At 35.9% G+C, this 25305-nt stretch overlaps 1 long non-coding RNA gene across 1 annotated transcript; it reads right to left on the reverse strand.

Moving 5' to 3' along the window:
* Positions 1 to 223: 223 nt before the first annotated feature.
* LOC131392790 (uncharacterized) lies at positions 224 to 17741 on the reverse strand. Its single transcript, XR_009215784.1, has 3 exons — positions 17645 to 17741; positions 1372 to 1504; positions 224 to 831 (listed from the first exon to the last, which is right to left on the reverse strand). It is a non-coding gene; the product is annotated as an uncharacterized LOC131392790 (long non-coding RNA).
* Between the last annotated feature and the right edge of the window lie 7564 nt (positions 17742 to 25305).

A 25305-nucleotide genomic window follows, 5' to 3' on the forward strand; every position in this document is an offset into this window, starting at 1 on the left:
GCCATGTTAATCATGATTTAGGTTAAGAGTCAAGTCTTCATTTCAAATGGAAATCCAATATCAAGTTTCCTTTTACTATGTAACACATTCAGCTAAAATATAATTGCAGAAACTGGTATAAATCGGATTGAAATCCTAATATTATCTGGGCATTTAATATATATTAGTAGCTCTTAATGCTAATATCAAAGGAATAATAGAAAATATTCTATGTAATCCACTAGTAAAATATAACACAATAGTAAAATGCTTTGTAAACTGCTATTGAAAAAACAAATGGCTAACTATAAAACAATGACTATTGAGCTGCACATTTGACTGCTTTCATTTCAGCAAGTGATTATTACCGTCACAGAACCTGTAATGACCCTGTACATTCTCAACATGTAAAGGAAGAGCAAAATGCATCTGCATTACTTTTATTGAGTATGAAATTGTTTATCTATTAAAATAAGCATTATATCCATTAACTACAAATTTCTTTTCATGGGCACTTCTCATGCAAGAACATCTTCGCTTACTAAGTACCCAAGAAGACATTTTCTTTTATTTTTCCCTGTAGATTAACAGCATTTCAAGACATGTAGAATAAATATATGTTTCTGATTCTGCCTTGAGGCTTCTTAAACTTGGGTCATGTTTTTTGTGATTAAAAAATATAAAACACTAAAAACACAGGAATTCTGAGGAATGCAGCTATATAGAATAAATAATTGAGTTTTCCAGTTTTCTAGACCTAATTTAGTATTTGGGGTTGGAGAAGAAGTGCAGGTTTCCCACAGGTTAGAGGTCCTCTGTTCCTTCAAGTATAGTCCTCTTCCTGGCAGCGCTCTACAAAGTAAGCCAGACATTCTCAAGAATTATTCTCTCCTTTCCAAAAATGCCTCTTCTCAAGAACACTTGATCAGTGCCCACTTAGTATACAGCATGCTGTAGATTGAACACACGAACATGCTTAGCCAGAATGTGCTGTCAGCTTTCTTTACATTAGAAGATTTATTTTATCCAAAAGAAGGAAGACAATATCATAATTTAAAAATAATAATAATTATCTAGAGAACATGTTTATATCCAAAATATAGCCAAAATTTTGACTAAGCCCCTTAAAGGGTGATTGCTATATAATTATAGCATGATTTCATAAATAATTAACATGATCAATAGATGTGCCTCCTCAAAATCTCATAAAATAATATTCCAAAATATACTTTGCAGAACAGAAGGATCATAGATACTAATTCAAAATTTGCTAAATAAAAGGAGAAACCTATGTGTATTCATTAACATATTGGTATTTCATGAATTAATATGTTTTTGGCCTTTATTTCAAGGTTGTTTCTATTTCTCTGGCTATATAAAATGATTACATACCACTCTCAGATGCCATGGGTTGAATCTGAGATAAGAGTTGCCAAAGGATATTGAAACGGAATCAGATATTCTAGGAAGTCAGCCGCCTCTTTAATGATAGCTCCAAGCATCAAATATCTTGATACTGAATTTTCTGCATTTCCACCAGAAAAAATAAAGAAATATCTATGTTAGCCATGGAACTTATCATTAATAATTACTTTGGAATTTTAATTTATCTTCTATGTTTGCATTCAAGAGACTCAGTGACTTAATATGCTTTATTTTGGAAGATACAAACATGTTTATTGCAGCAAAACTTGCTCTAGTAAGAATGTAAATAACGTAGTGCAAATTCAACTCAGTGCACTGCATTCATCTTCTAGATTCATTATCAAAGCGTCCTTTAAGTCTAATTTTCTTCATTTAAGAAACAAAGACAAATACACTAGAGGAGCATTTTACTTCCCAAAAGTAATACTCTGGAAATTCTTAGGTAGCATTTAAGTAGGTAAAATGTCTTCAAGCGAATAATTGGTTAACTCACCAGATGATTTCTGAATTGTTTCTCTGAAGACAGACCTACTACATTTTCATCTTCAGGTACCAAAGGGTAACATATTTTATTAATGCTTCTGATGAAACTGTTCTGCCTCCGTAGGCATAGTTTCAAACAGACAGCTCATCAAATAAAATTGATCCTCTTTTATCAGTTGTCCAATAAAGGCTTTTATACATAGTTATACATTTTTTTAAAAACAGGTTTCCATTTTTTATGGAGAAATTTGAATACACTTAATCATTTGCTTGCTAGAAGATAACCAATTTTAAGCAGTTATTACTGGGAAAATATCAGGTATGATTATTTTATAGAAAACTACTGAATAAGTAGCATTAGATATCTGTCATAAGTGAATTTTGCATTATTTTTTATAAGGCTCAGGCTCTTTTCCTATAAATAAATTCAATAATAGCTTAATTTTATTGTGAATTTGACCTACCTAATATGTATTGTTTGGCATACAAATATATCCATGTATTCCTATTCCAATTCATATAATTTATAAATTGTAACATTGATAGATTAACCTACTTTTCCTTAAATATCAGTGCCAAGAAGACAATGCCGTCAAGTTGTAACTTAATTCGTTATCTATATTCTATCAATCTAGTCTATAGGCTGAAGACATCTATATGATGTCTTCCAAAAATTACAGAAATTTGTATATCCGTGAAAATTACATGTCTGTACACCAGAATATATATCCAATTTACAGCATCCATAAATTAGTTTATAGGTAGGATAAAATCTTAGACTCTTCATAGTTTTGACAATTTTGACAATGAACATGTGATATAGATAGACACATGGCTTTCTGGAAGAGGAAGGATGAAGGCCTTGCAAACTGATTAAGAGGATTTGAGGGAAATCTGTGGAAATCAATGGTGAAAATGACAAAGGTAAAAATATAGTATGGTCAACAGAGAGATTAAATGGTCCTTCACTTTATTGCCTACAACTGAGGAGGAGTGGGACAGATGGTTGCAAGCTGAGCACCATGAAACAGAAGCAAAGACTTATCAATGTCTTGGGTTTGCTTCCTCTCCTCTGAGGAGGGAGCCCTACGCACCAACTGAAGATCTTCCTCTGGCCTACCACATGGTAACAATTAACACTAAGATCTGTCCAGAGTAGGCAGAAAATCTGGACACTTTCAGCTGCAGTTACAGAGATGCACATCTACACTGAACATAAAAGGGGGGAATTCAAGACTGCTATGTGCAGAAACCAGGCAAGTGATCAAACTTGTACCAGCTCTTTTGGGAGAAGAGGGACAAAGTGTGTAACGTTTATAAAGGAAAAATGGCAGCAGCTGGGACTCCTTAGGGCTCAAGCCCTCCCACACTCCATAGATTTATTGGGAGGTGACACTTAAAGGTCCCAGATTTTCTGTACAGTACATCCTGGCTGCTATAAGGGTGCGTTGGTTCTCTTGGGGAGGTTTCCCTAAAAGAGACAAATTCTCATGGGAAAATTATAGATGAGGCAATGACTGGTATTCAAGTTCGTACAGCCTCAGATTGGGTGTATAATGACAGTCATGGTGACCCATTGGAGAATGTTCAACAGAGCAATCTAGACATAGTCTTATGTTCATCCATATTTACCCTGGAAAACTCCCCAGGAGTTTTCCCCAGGAAAAATCTTATGTAGAAACCTGGCAAGGATTTAGAAGATGTTATCTTAGTAAGAGGACAGCAGATTCTCCAGATTAACGTATACTCCTAGAAAAAGATCACAGCTGTGTGAGCCAAACCTGAGTCACCCAGAGGGAGCACACTCCCTGATCTCAAGACAGAAAGCAGTGTGGCTGTCATTGTTGAATCAAGGAATCCTCAAACCTGAAATAAGCAGTGTCAATAATGATGTCCTCAAGTCTGATATAGGGCTTCTGGTGGGCACATTAGGAGGCTGTTTGAATGAGACGTTGGAAACTGAAAGTAAATGCACTTTGCTTTCTTGCTGCAAGCCACCCTCTACCACTGCGTTAACCCTCTACCCCAACCTCAGATGCTTTAAGAAAAAAGATGATTGGAATGAGCCCAAGATCTCGCTGACCCCAAAGGAGACCAAAAGCTATATGCACATTTTCAAGTATGCTGGGAAACTCATATCTTGGAAACAATAAACTGAAGGTAAGCTACAGCAGACCCTAGAGTGAACTACACAGGAATAATGTCAGTGAACTGTGTGAGTGTTTATACATGTGTATGTCTGGTGAAAGCAATGGTTTAGCCCATTTCCTAAGCTGGCCATGTTGAGTCAGAGTAAAAGTTGTAGGAAGGGCATAACTCAAATCAGCTGAAGAAAGATTAGGTATCATGAGCTGGAGAGATACTCAAGAAAAAAGCAGCAAACTGTTACAGGCGGTTCAAGCAGGCAACAAGCCTGTAGATGGAGATGAAACATAAAGAACCAGCAAGTCTCAGAATTCACCGTGGCAGAGGTGGGAAATTAGGGAGAGACTAAAAGAGCAGGAATGAGAACTTTAGGCAAAGCATCAAGCAGTAGGATACATATGACAAGTAAATAGGACAGCTACAATGAAATAATTCCTACAGAGCTAAGAAAAATGATTCTTTGGAGCCTTCAAAGCTTATCTCCATCCTTATTATGTTATAAACTTGGCCTCAGTCCCAATTCCTAAGCGCCATGATACCTATGCCTCCCTTAATTGTGGCTTCTGACCTCCTTTCCAGGATTGGGACTACTTTATGTGTAATTCTGTAGTTTCCACCCTTTCTTAGCTGATGTAGATATTGCTGGTGCCCTTTTCTCTGTCCCCTAATCCTAATACTAAGCTCACATTTAATTCATTGACTTGGCATATCATTGCCAACAGAAAAGGTACAAATAGAGTCTCCTTCTACCATCTCTCCCTTCTACCACAGAAACAGTTCCTCTAGTTGTCCCCCAAGGTAAAATTGTCAAAATATGAGCAGCAGAAACAAAGTATGACAGCAGAAGTAGACCATGTTAATAAAGAGACAACATTTGACTCAGTCAATTTCACTTTACGCGCCTTTTGTGAGGATATTTACCAACATTGTTAAGACCAAAGTTTAGGCCAAAAATGTAAGTACTTGGTTGGAATTATAGCTAGGGGGGAACTACGTAGGATAATGCATAACACTCTGGGAGGGGAAAATGGAAGATGCTTGTTTTTATTATATTTTAAAACTCCAATCATGGACATAAAAACTCTCAGTTCACCTATTCCATGAACAATTACTGAATTATGCATTTGGATAGCATCTGTTTCCATGGAATCTAAGTAGTAAATGTTATCTACAGAATATATAAATGCAGATTTTGGTATACAAAACATCTTTTACAAATACATTTTCTTTCCATTTAGGTAATAGCCCCAAACTCAGCCAGATATGTGATACTATTTTGACTGAGGGTCTGTTTGATGTAGAAAAACAGTGCTATTTTCCTCCTGTTCAAAATATAATATGCTTTTTCTTCCATCTAATTCACAGGGTGCTTCATTTTTAATGAATATTCTTCATTCTCCAGTGCTCTGCTATATCATTCTATGGGAATGATGTTTATTTCTTCAGGGAATATACTTTTCATTCAGATCCATTTAATTTGCCGATAACCAACTCAAGCTAAGGCAAAAAAAGAAGTCTGATGATACTTAGAAGTAGATAAACTTCACTTAATTTGTAGAAACCCCACTTAGTTTAATGTGATAGATGGTAATAAAGAAAAAATTCTTATTGATTGTCAGCTTGTTTGGATACGTCTGCAATGAATTTCAGAAATAAACAAACATCAAGTTGTTAGTGTTGACTCTGTAATGTGTTGGAGAATACCTCATTTGGGTGTAATTTCTCTACTAAATCTAGAAACCAAAAGGGCTGTTCTGTACATTGGCTCCTATTAGAGAAGGAATTTTAAAAATCTATAGTGTTCACTAAACTTCACTTTTAAATGCTCTACGAAGTGACTCTTTTTCTTACCAGGCCATTAAACTAACATTCACAGGAAAATATAAGCAGAAAAGCAGGCCATTCATGACTTAAAAATTCAATAAAAAATGAAATATCTCCCAGAAAAAGAAAAAAACTAGCATACACAAAGAGACTTTGAAAAGCAAGAGAGGCATCTTCTTTATTTCTCTTGAAGTCCAATCTCTTGAATTTGCCTATAATTCGTTTGATAGCAGCCAAGAGGAATTTTTCTAAAATATTAAGTTGTTGTTCATGGTACTGAACCCTTACCCTAATTCTAAATGCTTTATCAAATGAATGGAGAGCTTATTTGTTCTTAGATCCAAGCTGCTTTAAAAAGAAAAGAAAAACTAATAAACTGAGAGGATTGAGTTGAGGTATAAAGACATTGATACTAGAGATTTCAAATAACACTAACTTAATTTTAGTAAAATCTCCAGAAGGTTTCTACTTGTCCTAAGCAGGGACATTCTATTGCAAAAAGACATGTAGGGACAAACATGGTGGTTAAGGCAAAGTAGCTGAGAAACAAGATCTTAAATATTCTCACCACAAGAAAGAAACGATAGTTACCTGACATGATCCAGCTGTAGCTAACACTCAGGTGGTAATCATGTTGCAACATATAAATGGATGAAACCAACATGTCGTATGCTTTACCCTTACACAATGTTATATGTCAATTATATCTCAATTAAAAAAAAGTAAACACATAGAACTCAGAGTCTGCCAGTGCAATGTCATCACAGGGTAATAATTATCACAAACCTGTCACCATGGGTTACATTAACAAAAGATTACAAGTGATTAGACTCAAAGTTCCATACATACAGGCAATAACATGAGTCCAAATATAAGTTAAGAGAGTAGGGAGATCTAATATCAACAAAAAGCCAATAGTATGTGGTGACTTTGAAACATGATTGCAAATTACTTGGCAGTCTTCTCATTAAGAGTGCCTTTTCCTAACACCTGTGGGCTAGTAACTGCTTGAACCAACTGAGTATAACAGAAGTTAAGCCAAGTTCCTAGATTAGTATTCTAGGGCTGTCATAACAAAATATGCCATGTGGTGTGGCTTTAATAGCAGGAATTTATTTTCCTCAGTTTTGGAGGCTGGAAGTCCAGAATCAAGGTGGCAGCAGGGTTGATTTTTGCTGAGGCTCCTCTCCTTAGCTCACAGACAGCTGCTTTCCCTCTGTGTCCTCGCGTGGCCTTTGCTCTGTGCTCAGGCACCCCCGATGTCTCTTCCTCTTCTTATAAGAACACCATCATATTGGATTAGTATTGGATTAGGGTCCCATCCTTATAACCTCATTTAACTTTAATTAACTCTTTAAAGGCCCCATCTCCAAATTTAGTCATATTAGGTGTTAGGGCTTCAACATACGAATTTGGGGGGAGGGGGCACAATTCAGTCCACAACAGTGACTTTTGAGGCTAGGTTGTAATAGGCTATGCAGCTTCCACCTTTATTGCTGGAAAATTTTATTTTTAGCCTGGAGTTGTCATTTAGGAAATTCAGCTACCAAAAACTGTGTAGGGGCAATGCAGAAAGCAGCCATTTCATATTTTAAATAAGACTCTAGGTGTCCATATAGGTAGACAGATAGATTTCATGGATGTGAAAATGTTGCAGCTTAATGTCATTGACCTTTGGACTTTCTATCTGCTAGGACTATAGTTGGAATGCCTGGGTCGGAGAAGTTAGAAAATGTAAGGCTGAATTTGAAAATGAATACATGAAAAACTAAAACTGTGAATTCTATAACGTCCTAAGATTGGGTTCTGGACCTCTTATTTATCTACTTTTGTTTTCTAGATGATGTCATCCAGTGATGCGGCTTTAAAACACTTTCTATCCTGATGACATCCAGAATTCTATCTCCAGCATGACCTTACCTCTACACTTCTAACTCGTATTTCAAATTCCCAGCTCATATACTGTTCCTCACCCAATTGTCTTTATTAGGTAAATGGCAACACCCTCAAATCATTCTTTAAGAGACCCCGCACCCTCCAACCAGTGAGAAAGCTTGTGCAGACTCACTCTAAGATATGTGGCTTCTTACCATCTGTATGATGACAGCACTAGCCCAACACATGATCGTTTCTCACCTTGGACACCGCAATGTCATCCAGATTTGTCTTTCCTACTTTATTTCTTGCCCCTCTATCATCCACTATCCACTAAGTACTCAAGGAAACTTAAACACACACACACACACACACCCCTTATGTCATTTCCACTTCAGTGTCTGCCTATTGCAGTGAAAACAAACTCCAGATCCATTACTTTGTTCTATGACGTCTTACTTGATTTGGTTCTTGACTTTCCCACCACCCCACCCTCATCTCCACAATATTTCCTTTTACTACACATTTGTGGTTTTTTCCACCCTTATCATGCTAAACTGTGTCTGCTTTAGGGCAGTTATATCCCAGAAAAACCCTTTCCAAGATCTGTACAAGGCAAGCTGCTTCTAGTTATGTAGGTCTCATCTTAAAAGTCCCTTTTTAATGCAAGCCTTATCTAAAAATGCAATCAGACACTCCATTTATTGCCCTATTAAATCATCCTGCCTTACCTTCACAGTGGCGTTTATGTATCACACTTCTTAGTATTCTTTTATTTATTTATATGTTCATTATCTCTCTGCCCTCCACCACCATCAATAGGATATAATTTTCATGAAAGTAGGGCCCCTGTCTTCCCTCTTTATCACTATTGCAATCATATCTGTAATCATGTCCAATCCACAGGAGGTAATCAATAAATATATGTTGAATAAATTAACATTTGAGGAATATAAGCCACTTTTTAAAATTAAGTACGAACCACTAATCTACCTTCTAATGTTCTCTAAAATTATATCCCTAATATTCTTTTTTTTTTTTTTTTTTTGGTGAGGAAGATCAGCCTTGCGCTAACATCTGCCAATCCTCCTCTTTTTTCGCTGAGGAAGACTGGCCCTGGTGCCCATCTTCCTCCACTTTATATGGGATGCTGCCACAGCATGGCCTGCCAAGCAGTGCGTTGATGCGCGCCCGGGATCCGAACCGGCGAACCCCAGGCTGCTGCAGCGGAGCACCAGGCCGGCCCCCTAATATTCTTTTTTGTACTAAAAAGAAGTATAGCCAAAATATATTCTCACTTACTTGATATTAGCTTTTAAAAAATTAATGAATTTTAGCATTTAAAAAGTAATAACTTGTTAGTGAGAGTTCAAAATAGAAAATCTTATTCTCACATTTTAACCTCAATGCCTCTTTTATTCATCAGAGAAAAAGTTAATAACTACAAGAACTATAGTTTGGAAATGTAGTTATTGTAATTAAAATTTCTACTTCTCCTTACAGTTTTTATCAAATATAGAGTAATAATCTCACAGTGGCCATATTTGTAGTTAAACATGACAAATATTTTAAAAATAGTAATTTTCCACGTGGAAATACTTCTCCATAACTCTCTTACCCACAGCAGGAATCAGGGACAAATACACGGTAGCTATACCATTTAACATCCTAAGGATGCTGTAAGGCCCAATTACAACCACCCCATGTCCTTTTATATAGGAAGAATATATGGCTCACCCTTGCTTCTTTCCCTAGAAATCTTACTCATAATTTTTCAAAAAACAAAGCAAAACTGAATTTGTCTCTTCTCCCTTTTTTTCTTGAAGTGGGTTTAGCCTCACTAAAACCTAGGGGAGGTAGGGTGGAAATGTTAAATATTAACCGTGTCATTCCCTGCACCTAGAAGATAGCCTAGCATATAGCAAATGCTTCAAGAAATATTTGTTTTAAAAATGAATGAGCAAATTGTAATAAATACAGTTGCACATTTTCTTCCAAATCTGTTAGCCATACTGTTTGAGTCCATGATGTTACCTATATACTCTTTTAATCTAATTTTTTTCTATGAATGTTATAGATTGAATTGTGGGCCCCCCAAATTCATGCTCAAGCCCTAACTCCCAACAAGACTGTACTGAGAGATAGGGCCTTTAAGGAGGTAATTAGGGTGAAAAGACGTTTTAAAGGTGGGGTCCTAATGCTCTAGAACTGGTATCCTTCTAAGGAGAGGAAGAGACACCAGAGATCTTTCTGTCTCTACCTGCACAACAGAGGAAAAAGCATGTGAGGACACAGTGAGAAGGTGCTGTCTGCAAGCCAGGAAGAGAGGCCTCACCACAAACCAACCTTGCTGGCACCTTGATCTTGACTCCCACCCCCCAGAACTGTGAGAAAATGCATTTCTGTTGCTTAAGCCATCCAGTCTGTGGTATTTGGTTATGGCAGCCTGAGCAGACTAATATAATGAATCTTAGGATAATCACAATTATCCAATCATACTATATTATGTTTTTCAAACCAGAGATGGATAAGCAATAAAATTAATAAAATAAGAATAACTGCAAAGTATCTCATTATTATCCTCAATTATTTAACTTGTGCTGGATCATTTAGCTGGAAGTAATTGAGCCAAATTGGAAACACATCTGTTGCATCCCAAAACTCACTCTCTGATCCACTATATCAGACAATATCCCCTCCCCCTTGTTTTTTTTTTGGTGAGGAAGATTAGCCCTGAGCTACCTTTGTTGCCAATCTTCCTGTATTTTGTACGTGGGACACCGCCACAGCATGGCTTGATGAGCAGTGTGTATGTCCACACTCAGGATCCAAACCCACAAACCTTGGGCTGCCAAAGCAGAGTGTGCGAGTTTAACCACTATGCCACTGGGCTGGCCCTTCCCATTTTTTAACATATTTCCAAATGGACTAATATAGAAGTAATATATTTGTGAACATATTGTAAAATATATAGGCGACGTGGGGCCAGCCCCGTGGCGTAGCGGTTAAGTGCATGCGCTCTGCTGCTGGTGGCCTGGGTTTGGATTCCAGGCACGCACCGACACATCACTTGTCAGGCCATGCTGAGGTGGCGTCCTACATAAAGTGGAGGAAGATGGGCACGGACGTTAGCTCAGGGCCAGTCTTCCTCGGCAAAAAAGGAAAAAAAAAAGAGAGAGAGAGGAGGATTGGCATGGACGTTAGCTCAGTACTGATCTTCCTCATTATATATATATAAAGTGACTTTTGGAAGCAATCAAGGCTATAAGAAAAGATAGTTTCACGTGCTAGTTTTACCACATATTTGCTATGTGGCCTTGAGGTTCTTTGTACATTGGTTCCTGTATATGTAAAATGACTAATATCTTCCTAGCAGATTGATAAAGGATTTAAATAGAAGTGGATTAAATATATGAGAAAGCATCCTAGAATCTATTGCGTTATGTGCAAATATAGTATATTTTCATTATTTTAAGAACACTAATGCAGTATAATTTTGTTGACTATTTTTTGGAAAGTATGAGCAAATAAAATCAGTGTTTAAATGGTTTCAATAACTCTCATAATAATGTATCTCTCTTTTTTTTTTTTTGGTGAGGAAGATTAGCCCTGAGCTAACATTTGACACCAATCCTCCTCTTTTTTTGCATAGGAAGATTGGCCCTGGGCTAACATTCATGCTCACCTTCCTCTACTTTATATGGGATGCTGCCACAGCATAGCTTGACAAGCGGCGCATCTGTACTCACCCGGGATCTGAACCCCCGAACCTTGGGCCACTGAAGAGAAGCACGCGAACTTAACCACTACGCCACCAGGCAGGCCCCATAACAATGTATCTTAAAACAAGTAAATGATTTGTTCAGCATGCTTCATATTTTATTGCATTTTATGCATTTCGTTGCATCAATTTTTGCAATTTTAATTTAGTTGTATCAATCAGAAAAAACAAAAGCTTATTAAATAACACATATATGCTATATATAACATTTATATTTTTACCATTTATATTTATTAAAAAATAGTATTTGAACTAACTTTACAATAGTATTTAAACTTCCTAAAATATTTCTGCATTATCTATTATTTATAGAAACCACATAAAAAATATTGGATAGTATATTGTTTGGTTTGCTGTAATATCAGTTGAAATTCTCAGATTTTTTTTTTTAATTTGGTTAGGGCAATAAGAATGGCAAGTCTACTTGCAAATTTATTTTTAATAATCAGCTCTACCTTTTCTATATCCTGACATATGTTACAGAAAATATTATTTTACCAAAATAGCCTATACAAAACAGATATCAAGGAATAAAGATTAGAAACATAATCGTTTTTTTCTGCAATCAAAAGTAGTAAAATTCTCTTGTAATACTACACATAAATATTCATGGAATTCCTAAACACAAACTTATATTCCATTTATTTTTATGAGTAACAATTTAGGAGGAATATTACATATGTACAACTTCAACTATCTAAAAGCAAATGATTTCTATGTAATATCATTCAAATGAACAATTTTTAACCTTATTTCATAAAAAGCACTCTCTGTCCCTTAGACGAATCTTTAAATACCACCACATGAAATAAACTTGCCTGTGCCAAACGTGTAGGGTCAGGAGTGTAAAACACTATCTAACAGAATAAAGTAGGAGACAAGTCGTCTTCTGTTCCCCTTCTCTGTGTTTTTCTTTACCAAGAGAAATGATACATTTTACTCAACAGTACTCACTAAGAATAATTGGCTTAGCCAAAAATAAGAAAAAAAAAGGAGTTTAGAACAGCAACACAGAAGGACTTCATCTAACTTAAAATGCTTACAAAATGTTAATTGCAATGTACAAAAACCAGCTAAAGATTATTCAGCTCCATGTGCTAACTGGTCCCAGAGATCAATTCATTTGCCTCTTTTCAGCAGCCATTTAAAAAAAATCATTTTTTACCAATATGGGCATTTTAAAATCTTAGTACTTGCAAATCCAGCCCACAAATAATACTTCCTTTATATAGGTAAACAATTTATAAAATAGAATATGTAAATTTGTATACAATATTAAAGAAAGTTGAAAAATATAGTATTTACTGTCATTATATTTATATTTTCTTAGAAATTCCCTTTTACCTCGGTCATCTTTAAATGACCAACCTACACAGGTCCCTTGTTGATTGCACCTTCTTCTATCCCATGTACCCAACCACGTCTCATCTTAAATAAGCAGCCAAATGCCCTTGTTTTACTAAATGTTCATGTAGTCTTGCCTTAAGTAATAAGCATGTTTATGCATGTGTGTGTGCACGTGTGTGCATAATTATATTTCAATCAGTATTTTTGGAGGGAAAAGCTTCTGCTACAATCTGTGCTAGTTGTTGGGTGTAATAGATCACTACTCTCATAGGTATAAAACTAACAAGATCCTATTCTCATTGAAAATATAGTCATACATATATACATACATAGATATATGACCTACGCTAACACTGCTCCCCTACAGCTGTCAAAATTCTGCACAATGCCATCTCCTTCCACCCTCAGGGTCTCTGCACAGGTAGTTCCCTAGGCTATTTTTATACCTTCTCCCTGTCCTTAATTCCTTGATTTGTTGTCATCAACTCAATAACCACCTTCTCAGGTGATCATCTATAACTCCACAGGCAATAGAAAACCATAAGACTTTTATTTTTATCCTTTATCACATTTATAATTATGCATTTACCTTTCTGATGAATATATTAGAGATTAATTATTGAAGTGTTATCAACTTTTTCAAGAAGGATGATAATTAGCATTTAAGGAATGACTACAAGTATAACGATTTAAATGCATCATCTTTTTTAATCCTCACAATGACACACTAGGAATTGCAGAGCTCGAGTTTGATCTGAGATAGTCTTAAGTCCAGAAATCACGGTCCTGTATTGCTGAAAAACCTCCCTCTTTGCCTTCTTTGTATGAATATATTTGTTTACTTCACTAAGATGCTATTGATAGGACAAAAGAAGGGATTAGTGTTCTTTCAGGACCAGATATGGTTGATATGACATGTGATGCGATTGTACTCACCTCCAGTCTCCATATTCTTGTATCCACTTCCTCTGTTGATAATTGGCTGCTTCACACATATATGTGTTCCCTGCTTTTAAAGCCTCATAGATGCAGATCTCTTATTCTTCATGAGGATAATAGCTTGTGTCTTGTTTGCTATGTTTTGTTATCTTTATCTATTACTCCATCCATGACTCCTTCTTTGTGGCTTTTTGTAAGAGAAACTTCTGGTTTTCAGTGAGGCCCTTTGCTCCAAAAATATCAGTGGTGAAATTAATTTGGGGAAAAAATTCCTAAGACATTGTTTTTCTTTTCTTTCATATAAGTGACCTTCTTTTTTAATGTACTTTTCCAGCTTTAATGAGATATAATTGACAACATTGTGTAAGTTTATGGTGTACAATATGATGAGTTGGTATATGCATCTATTGTGAAATAGTTACCACAGTAAGGTTAGTTAATACATCTATCACCTTACATAGTTACTTTTTTGTATAATGAGAATGCTTAAGATCTACTCTCTCAGCAAATTTCAAACATATGGTACAGCCTTATCAACTACATTCATCAGGCTGTGTATTAGATCCCAAGAACTTTTCTTATAACTGGAAGTTTATCCTTTGACCAACATCTCCCAATTTCCCCTACCACCCAGTCCCTGGCAACCACCAATCTCCTCTCTGTTTCTGTGAGTTTGACATTTTAGATTCCACATATAAGTGAGATCATACAGCAATTGTCTTTCTGTCTGACATATTTCACTTAGCATAATGCCTATCCACGTTGTCACTTATGGCAGGATTTCCTTCTTTTTTATGACTGGGTAATATATTGTATTATATCTATCACATTTTCTTTCTCCATTCATCTGTTGATGGACACTTGAGTTTCCATGTCTTGGCTATTGTGTATAATGCTGCAATGAACATGGAGAGGTGCCGATATCTCTTGTGAGAGTGACTTCATTTCCTTCAGATATATACTCAGAGTGGGATTGCTGGATCAAATGGTAGTTCCATTTCTAAATTTTGAGGAAGCTCCATATTGTTTTCCACAGTGGTTGTACCAATTTACATTCCCACCAACAACACAGAAGGATTGCCTTTACTAAACATCCTTCTCAACTCTTGTTATCTCTTGTCTTTTTGATAATAACCATTTTGACAGGTATGTGGGGTATCTTGTTGCGGTTTTGATTTGCCTTTCCCTGATGATAAGTGATGTTGACCACCTTTTCATGTACCTGTTGGCCAATTGTATGCCTTGTTTGGAAAAATGTCTATTTCAGTCCTTTGCCCAATTTTAATCAGGTTATTTGTTTTTTGCTATTGAGTTGTATCAGTTCCTTATACATTTTGAATATTAACCCCTCATAAGATATATAGTTTGCAAATATTTTCTCCCATTCTGTAGGTTGCCCTTTCATTTTGTTGACGGATTCTTTTGCTATGTGGAAGCTTTTTAATTTGATTTACTCCTACTGTTGATTTTTCCATTTATTGTCTTTGCTTTTGGTGTCATAACCAAAATATCATTGCCAAGATCAATGTCAAAGAACTTCTTCTCTATGTTTTCTTCTAGCAATTTTATGGTTTCAAGTCTAGCATTTAAGTCTTTAATTCATTTCGAGTATGTTTTTGTAAGTGGTATAAGATAGGGGTCCAATATCATTCTTTTGCACGTGAATTTCTAGTGTTCCCAAGACCATTTAATGAAGAGACTATCTTTCCAACACTGAGTATTCTTGGCTCGCTTGTCAAATATTAGTTGATTATCTATGCTTGGGCTTATTTCTGGGCTCTTGATTATATTCCTGGTCAATGTGTCTGTTTTCGATGCCAGGAACCATGCTGTTTAATTAATATAGCTTTGTAATATAGTTTGAAATCATGAAGCGTGATGCCTCCAACTTTGTTTTTCTTTCTCAAGATTGTGTTGTATTGTGGTGCTGTTGGATGGAATGTTTTTATATGTCTGTTAAGTCCATTTGGTCTAAAATGTTATTCAAGTCTGCTGTTTTCTTATTGATTTTCCTTCTGGATGATCTATCCAATGTTGAAAGTGTGTTATTGAAGTCTCCTACTTCCGGGTCCACAGCCAAGACCAAGGTTTGTGTGCCTATTACTCAAGACATGGGGGGATATGACTCCTCCCAGGCCTCCTGGGATACAGTGTTGGTGATAGGTCCAAGGCCAAACAGGGCTATAGCTGAGTCTTCAGAGGTGCAAAGCTATTTCCAGGTCTGTAGCTGGGACCATAGTCAGCAAGTCAACCAGCTGAGTGCTGGCCTAGCTTCTAAAAATGGCTCTCCTCAGTCTTGAACTCCACCAAAATTTCACAGTCCCCTACCTGGATCCCAAAGTGCCCACAAAGTTACTCTCATTAATGGATGGATGCCATATTACGGTTGCTGATGGAGGATACAAGTGGAGAACCTCTTATTCCTCCATCTTGTTGATGTCAATCTCTATAAGCAACCTTCTCATGATTCATAGTTATCAGCTCTGGTGTGTGTGTGTAGAGTAGGGCTGTACTTACGGACTAGCAGAAACAATACAGAGAGAAATATTCCTGTTAATTTTATCTTCTCTCTTGACTAGGTAATAAAATTTAGCAAATTCATGGTGCTTTTCCTTTTTTTCCACATAGTATTTTCTTAAGAAGGAGTTCTTGACATCATTTTTACTGCTTGACTCTTTAAAGCTTGCGTCACCACATTACGAGTAAGACAATTACAAATTATTATTTAAACATAGCCTTTATAGCCCTTCATAGAATTAAAGACATTAGTATTCAAATGTAAGTTGGTAAAAAGTTCCTATATAAAACGTTAAACAAATTTATCATTTTTGAGGCTTCGGGCACAAGAAACAAAACCCCAAATCAAAGTGACCTAAAAAACAAATTATTTACTATCTCACTTATTAAGAGATTTCTAGGTAGAGCAATCCCAGAGCTCTTTAATATATTATCTTAATGACATAAAAAATGTTACTTCTAACTTACTGTTTGTCATTTTCAGTATGTTGGCTTGGCCTAAAATGTGTTACTGTCTTCCAATGAATGTTCATTGATCAGTGAGTAGACCATTCTCAGAAGCATCCAATGGGCTTCCCTCCCTGAAAATGTGTTATACTTAGACTTTTGCTGTTTTATCTTTAAATCAAAAATAGTTATGGAGGATGTGCTATCAGTAATATATTAGTAATATAGTTATATTTTAGCCAATATAACATTTAAAAAGTGCCCAAATGAAAGTAAAACATAAGTCATTCATTAGCAAACGGTGAGCTGGTTGAATGTACCAGCCACTCTCAAGGAATGAGACACTCTGGATACAGGGGAATAAGACCCAGACTCTGCCCTTGGGGTGCTTGGTTTAGTGGGAGTTGGTATTATATTAATAAAAGACTCTTCAGGCTGTGATGTACAAGATGTACATAAAAATATCAAAGAATGCTTTTTGGAGGAGGTACTATTAGAAGAACAACAAGAGAAAAGACTTTAATAATAGATCTGAATTGTATTCTGCCTCCTAGGGAAATACAAAGGGCTCCTGCAATCTGAATCTTGAAGTGAAAAAAGTGTTTTCAGCACCAAGAAAAACTTATGTTCTGATATCGTTATCTCAAGATATTAGATTCACATTCAGCAGATGAATTGTCCATATTCAGTTTAGGCAGTAAGTATACGGTAAAATTGCCATAATTAACTACCCAAAGCAACATTGAATGAAATGATAATTTTTGGACAAAAAATGGTTTGTAGAATCAAGTTTAACTTAAAAATCGACTCATATAACAAAGCTCACAAACAGATGTCACATCTAAATCTCTGTCCTAGGATCTGCTGGGTTGATTGTCACACCGTGGAACATTGTGTTTGACCACTTGGCTCTCTTCAGGAGACATCAGATCCTGCAGGAGGCAAAACCAAATGGTAAATGAATATACAAAAACCAAAAAATTACAGAACCGTTTTTTTCTCCAAAAACTCTCATACATTTGGTATCAGACATCCTGTTGCCAACATTTTGTCCGGAATTAAATATGTCCATAAATACTCAAGGAGGAATGCAGCAAATCTACATCAAAAAATTCAATGTTGATTGCTGATATAAATATTTATCTGGGAGCTAGAAGTGTTATATATATAAATAAATAAAAAACACATCATCCAATGTTTAGAATTACCTCTTCCATTCAAATACCATAAAATGCACACTATATTTTTTCAGATTAGTGTGACTGTCAAAAAATAGGAATGAGAAGTCAGACTGTCAAAAACAAGTGAGTTGTCCATCCCAAGATGTACTATATTGACTCTCCCAGGCCCCAGGAGAATAAGACCTTGTTCTACAGTCTCTCACTGTCCACTTCATCTAATTCCATGTGTATGTGTGTGTGTGCGCATTTCTCTGAAAAAGACCGAAAGAGTAAGTCACGATCCACCTATTTTTCTATACTCCTTCTACAGCTGGTCTATCAGAAGGATGTACAGACTCAGTTTTACATAAAGAAACATAATAATCTTAACTTTTGCAATAAGTAAAGACTGGTGCCAATTTGAAGCACAAGTGGAACTACCTCTGGAAACACTTCCCTGTGATGCCAAACCATACAATAGCATACTGTAATGCAAAGTGCTTTTTTTAATAACACACCAATGTTCCTAACATTTCCATTAGAGTTTTCGATTAATGTAATGTGGTTTCAAGTTGCAATTATCTTAAAGTGTCTGGGGAAGGGAATTGTGGCTAATTGTGATCAGCTTTATTTTTCTCTATTCTTTAGTCAAAGGCAAAGCACTCTGTAATAAAAGCAGCAATACTCCCTGAGATGTGAAAATGAGTATTAATTCTATGGACAATTGCAAATTCAATTTGAAAAAAGCACATGCTTTCGTATCTCTTGTTTAATGACTGGGAGTATTTGTGTCCAGTTTAAAATAAATGAAATTTCATTCCAACCAAGTGTTTGAGGTTTCTCTTTTGATAACATCAGTTAATATAGAACTGGCTTTTTTACTGAAGAATGTAAATTTTATGATTTCTTGTAATTTTATATAGGACTCAAATTTTAAAAAGGTAAATTTAAACCTTGAATATTGTAATATTTTTTAATTGTTTCAGGTTTCATTACAGGCAAAATACATTGTGTGCAATTGTACAAAATATGATCTAACAAACTACAGACATCCGAAGGATTGCTGTACCCTATTTTACAGGCTATAGTTTGTTAATATCTGCTCTTACAAGATCTATCTTTTGGAATGCATTATTTAATACCTTGGATCCTCAGGCAAAACTGAAACTAAAATAGCTCTTTTTAAATATCTTATTGCAGTATAGTGTTGTTTTCAAGACGTGATCATATAAAAATATGTGGAGCTTCAGGGCTGACCTGGTTGCGTAGTGGTTAAGTTTGTGCGCTCTGCTTTGGCGGCCTGGGGTTCACAGGTTCAGATCCTGGGCATGGACTTACGTACCGTATATCAAGCCATGCTGTGGCAAGCGTCCCACATATAAAGTAGAGGAAGATGGGCATGGCTGTTAGCCCAGGACCAATCTTCCTCAGCAAAAAGAGGAGGATTGGCAACAGATGTTAGCTCAGGACTAATCTTCCTTACCAAAAAAAGAAAAAGAGAAAAATATGTGGACCTTCACAATGTAGTAAATGAGGCTAATATAACTCAGATATCAAAATCAAAAAAGGCCAGCCCAAAAAATGAAAAATGGGGAATATCACTTTCTTAATAGAATATTAGGAAATAGAATTGAGCATTGTACTAAAAAGAATAATACGTCAGTAGGGTTTTTCAAAGAAAAATGGTGAAAATCTATTATCTGCTCAATATGTTAATAGCTTCAAGAAGAACGTCTACATGAGTCAATAGAGGCTAAATAAATAAATGAAATTTGATGCATGTTCATGACAAAATTACTTGTGAATTAGGAATAGAAGAAAACTTCTTTATCTTCATATTCTTGGAAAGATATATCAATAAAATCCTACACTAAACATGATAATTAGTTTGAAATGTGCTAAGCGTTCCTATTTAAAGACAGAGACGAGCATCAGAGCCCATTATGTCTCATCAACTCTTTATCTTTTACCAGATCTGAGTCAACAATACATAAAGGCAATAAATTATAAGCATGCATATTGGAAGAGAAAAACAAATCCTCATTATTTTCAGACAATATGATTTACAAGCAAGAAAACTCCCAAATAATTTAAAAAAAATAGAACTAATAGAGAGTTTATCAAAATGTCCAAATAAAAGATTAATTTACAAGAAAACAGTTGCCTTACTATGTATCAGAAATAGCCTATTAGAAAAAGTTAATTAAAAAATTATTTAACTTGTAATGGCATCATAATCAATAAACAGCTGGGAATACGTCTGTCTAGATATGCACATACTCTTTTAAAGAACATCTAATAGCCACCAATTATTTTGAGTGAGCTGGACTTGGCAGTATGCCCCTCAGAAAAGGACTTTTGCCTCAGTTTTTGGAAGTGCCATAGGCAGCCTTCAGCTGTCAACTGCCTCAGCTGCAGAAAAACAATTTGTCAGAAGTCATACCTTTCATAGGGTGGCCCACATCCAATTACTGGCAGTCGTATAAAGGCTTGATTATCTTGGACCAATGTTGCACAACTCTGACAGCAATTTTAACTCCAGAGTTCCCAGCGGACTTTGCCAAGGCTGTTAGGGGGTCTTCGTGAAAGCTTGACTTCTCCTTCTGCCCAATCCTTTCTTTCCCCACCCTTCCACATGTTCAGATCTCAAAGGCACTACCTAATAAATATCCTGCACACTAACCATCATCTCAGTGTCTTCTCCCTAGAGAATTCAACCTACAACACTGAGTACCAAGAGTGGTCTAAGAAACCAGGCGATATGATGAATTTTTAGATCTGGATCATGTGGTGCCTGGCTGGCAATAAAGACTCAATCATGGCTGGTAGATGGAGCACAAGTTGCCTCTGGCAAATGCTGGCTTCCCCATTGTTCAGGTGGTGATTTGACTTGGTTTTGTGGAAATAAATGCACCAGTCAGGGTAAATATCAGGTCTTTGAGAGATTTGGGTGGGGAGGAGGCAGTAATTATGAAGATGATGAATTGGATGACTATTGCTAACCTCCAGGGACTGCTCTGGAACAGTGAGTCTCAGAGTATGAATCAAGGACATTGTTAGAAATGCCCATAATCAAGCTTCACTCCAGACATGCTGAATAAAAAACTATGAACACGGGGCCTATCATTTATTTTTGAGAAAGGCTCGCCCAATTATTCTGATTCACTGCTTTAAAACACAATTAACATGCAACTGAATGCCAAGTATGAAAGCTAGAAGTAGCCTAAAATGAATCTATCACCTCCTGTAGCAGGAAACAGAAAAAACAGATGAGAGGCCCAGTGTTTATTATCAGTATAGCCAAGCAAGCTAAACTGTCAGTCAAGGCAGTTCTGCTATTACAATGTCTGAATCTAGTTTGGGAGTGGGACATCTGGGTTGATGCCCCTGAAAATATTGGATCCTTAGATTCCCCCCCAACCCTCTGAACCTGCAGAAGCGGTGTGTTTCTATTAAGAGCTAACACTCCTTTGTCAAGCACACAAGACAAGGCCAAGATCTGACAGATACACCAATAAAGAAATAAGGAGTCTTTTTAAGATCAGACACTGTATTACTGACATAGACAGTGAAAGAAAGAATACCCAAAGTTGCTGGCCCCCCCCCGGCCCTTGTCCAGAATAACACTGAAAAATAAGGGGTGAAATAAATTCAACATGAGTGATAGGATGCAGTTTTGCTGAAGTGCCCATTCTAGATTGTAACCAAGTTGTTTTGTAGCCTGTATCTGTATCTTGAGGGGGAATGGCAGAAATCCTCATACTTCATCAGAAACCGGGAAGAAATGAAAATCTTTCTCAGGGCAGTCTCCTTGGTCGATAGTGAAGCAGGCAAGAAAACGGCCTCACAGCTGCTTCTCACAAACCTCATATGCTCTCCTTCCAGGAAGATCAAATGAGTTCCACCAAGACTCAGATCAGCTATGGCTCAAGCCTCATCCATGTGACCTTGTCCATCAGGCATTGATATGAAGCTCTTCCCCTACATCACCACCACTCCTTGTTGAAGACAATGCAAAGGCTTTGCATGTCTTTTGCATGTCAATGCAAATCCTTTAGATGTTCTATCATATTTAATCCCTATACAACTCTTTTCATGAGCTCACAGAGATTTTAAGTGAGGGACTCACATTTATAAAACAAGTAAATGACAGAGAAGGAGAATCATGATGAAGTGCCTGCTTGTAACCAAAATGCTATGATGCCTCACTACATGAGAGATCTGTACACCAAAAACAGTAAATATTATTCAATGAAAATTTTGTCAATAAAAAAAGGAATAAAAATAAATAAGTGAATAAAATGAGAGAAGGTAAGTTCTTGGGGGTAAAATATGAAATAAGGAAGGTGAGTTGACAATAACTGAGGCTGAATGATGGGCAAAAGTGTCATCATACTCTTTTGTCTGTTTGTGTATCTGGTTGAAATTTTCCATAATAAAAAGTTTCTTAAAAATCCAATAAATTGCTTTTTTATAGTATTCTCTTGTAATCTTTTGTATTTATGAGGTATCCATTGTAATTTCTCCTCTTTCATTTCTAATTCTTTTTATTTGAGCCTTCTCTCTTTTTTTCTTGGTGAGTCTGGCTAAGGGTTTGTCAATTTTGTTTATCTTCTCAAAGAACCAGCTCTTAGTTTCATTGATACTTTCTACTATTTTTTAGTCTCTATTTCATTTATTTCTGCTCTAATTTTTATTATTTCCATATTTCCGCTGACTTTGGGCTTTCTTCATTCTTCTTTTTCTAGTTCTGTTAGGTGCAGTTTAGGATTACTTTTGTGAGACTTTTCTTGTTTGTTAAGTTGGGCCTCTACTGTTATGAATTTCCCTCTTATAACTGCTTATCGGCATCTCTTAAGAGTTGGTATGTTGTATTGTCATTTTCATTTGTCTCCAGGTATTTTTTTTATTTCTCCTTTGATTTCTTCATTGATCTAATGATTGTTCAGTAGCATGTTGGTTAGTCTCCACATATTTGTGACTTTCCCAGTTTTTTACTTGTAGTTGATTTCTAGTTTCGTGGCACTGTGGTCAGAAAAGATGCTTTAGATGATTTCAATCTTCTTAAACTTATTGAGGCTTCCCTTGCTTCCCAATATATGATCTATCTTTGAGAATTATCCATGTGCACTTGAGAAATATAAAGGATTATAAGAGAATATTATAAAAAACTACATGCCCACAAATTGGATAACCTAGAAGGAATGGAGAAATTCCTAGATTCATACAGCCTACCAAAACTGAATCAAGAAGACAAAGAGAATCTGAATAGACCAATCACAAGTAAAGAGACTGAAAAAGTAATCAAAAACCTCTCAAAAAACAAAAGTCCAGGACAAGATATCTTCTCTGAAGAATTCTACCAAACATTCAAAGAAGATTTAATACCTATCCTTCTCAAACTATTCCAAAAAATTGAAGAAGAGAGAATTCTTCCTAACTCATTCTATGATGCCAACATTACTCTGATACCAAAACCAAACAAGGACAACACAAAGAAGGAAAATTACAGGCCAATATCACTGATGAACATAGATGCAAAAATCCTCAATAAAATATTGGCAAATCAAACACAGCAATACGTTAAAAGGATCATACACCATGATCAAGCGGGATTTATTCCAGGGATGCAAGGATATTTCAACATCTACAAATCAATCAATGGGATACACCACATTAACAAAAGGAAGAATAAAAATCACATGATCATCTCAATAGATGCAGAGAAAGCATTTGACAAAGTCTAACATCCATTTAGGATAAAAACTCTCAATAAAATGAGTATAGAAGGAAAGTACTTCAACATAACAAAGTCCATATAAGACAAACCCACAGCCAACATCATACTCAACAGTGCAAAACTGAAAACCATCCCTCTGAGAACAGGAACAAGACAAGGGTGTCCAATCTCAACACACCTATTCAACATAGTACTGGAGATTTTGGCCAGAGCAATTAGACAAGAAAAAGAAATAAAAGGAATTCAAATTGGAAAGGAAGAAATTAAATTCTTGCTGTTTGCAGATGTGATGATTCTATATATAGAAAACCCTAAAGAATCTATCAGAAAACTATTAGAATTAATCAACAACTACAGCAAAGTTGCAGGGTACAAAATCAACTTACAAAAGTCAGTTGCATTTCTATACACTAACAATGAACTAGCAGAAAGAGAAGTCAAGAATACAATCTCATTTATAATCGAAGCAAAAAGAATAAAATATCTAGGAATAAACTTAATCAAAGAGGTGAAAGACCTGTACACTGAAAATTATAAGACATTATTGAAAGAAATTGAAAAAGACATAAAGAAATGAAAAGATATTCCATGCTCATGGATTGGAAGAATAAACATAGTTAAAATGTCCACATTACCTAAAGCAATCTGCAGATTCAATGCAATCCTTATCAGAATCCCAATGACATTCTTCATGGAAAGAGAACAAAGAATCCTAAAATTCATATGGGGCAAAAAAAGACCCCGAATAGCTAAAGCAATCCTTAGAAAAAAGGAACAAAGCTGGAGGCATCACAATCCCTAACTTCAAAATATACTATAAAGCTATAGTAACCAAAACAGCATGGTACTGGCACAAAAACAGACGCACAGATCAATAGAAAAGAATTGAAAGCCCAGAAATAAAAGTACACATCTATGGACAGTTAATATTCAACAAAGGAGCCAAGAACATACAATGGAGAAAGGAAAGTCTCTTCAATAAATGGAGCTGGGAAAACTGGACAGCCACATGCAAAAGAATGCAAGTAGACCATTGTCTTACACCATACACAAAAATTAACTCAAAATGGATTAAAGACTTCAATGTAAGACTTGAAACCATAAAAAGTCTAGAAGAAAATAGAGGCAGTACACTCTTTGACATTGGTCTTAGAAGAATCTTTTTGAATAACATGTTTACTTGGGCAAAGGAAACAAAAAAATAAATAAACAAATGGGACTCCATCAGACTAAAGAGCTTCTGCAACGCAAAAGAAACCAGGAAGAAAATGAAAAGACGACCCACTAACCAGGAGAAAATATTTGCAAATCATGTATTTGACAAGAGGTTAATCTCCAAAATACATAAAGAAATCAAACAACTCAACAAAAAAACAAACAACTCAATCAATAAATGGGCAGAGGATATGAACAGACATTTTTCCAAAGAAGATATACAGATGGCCAACAGGCACATGAAAAAATGTTCAACATCAGTAATGATTAGGGAAATGCAAATCAAAGAGATATCACCTTACAGATATCACCAGTCAGAATGGCTAAATTACCAAGATAAAAAATAATAAATGTTAGGGCCGGCCCTGTGACTTAGCGGTTAAGTGCGCGCGCTCAGCTATGGGCGGTCCGGGTGTGGATCCCGGGCG

The sequence above is a fragment of the Diceros bicornis genome, chromosome 27 (genome assembly GCF_020826845.1).
Source record: "Diceros bicornis minor isolate mBicDic1 chromosome 27, mDicBic1.mat.cur, whole genome shotgun sequence".
Lineage (NCBI taxonomy): Eukaryota > Metazoa > Chordata > Mammalia > Perissodactyla > Rhinocerotidae > Diceros > Diceros bicornis.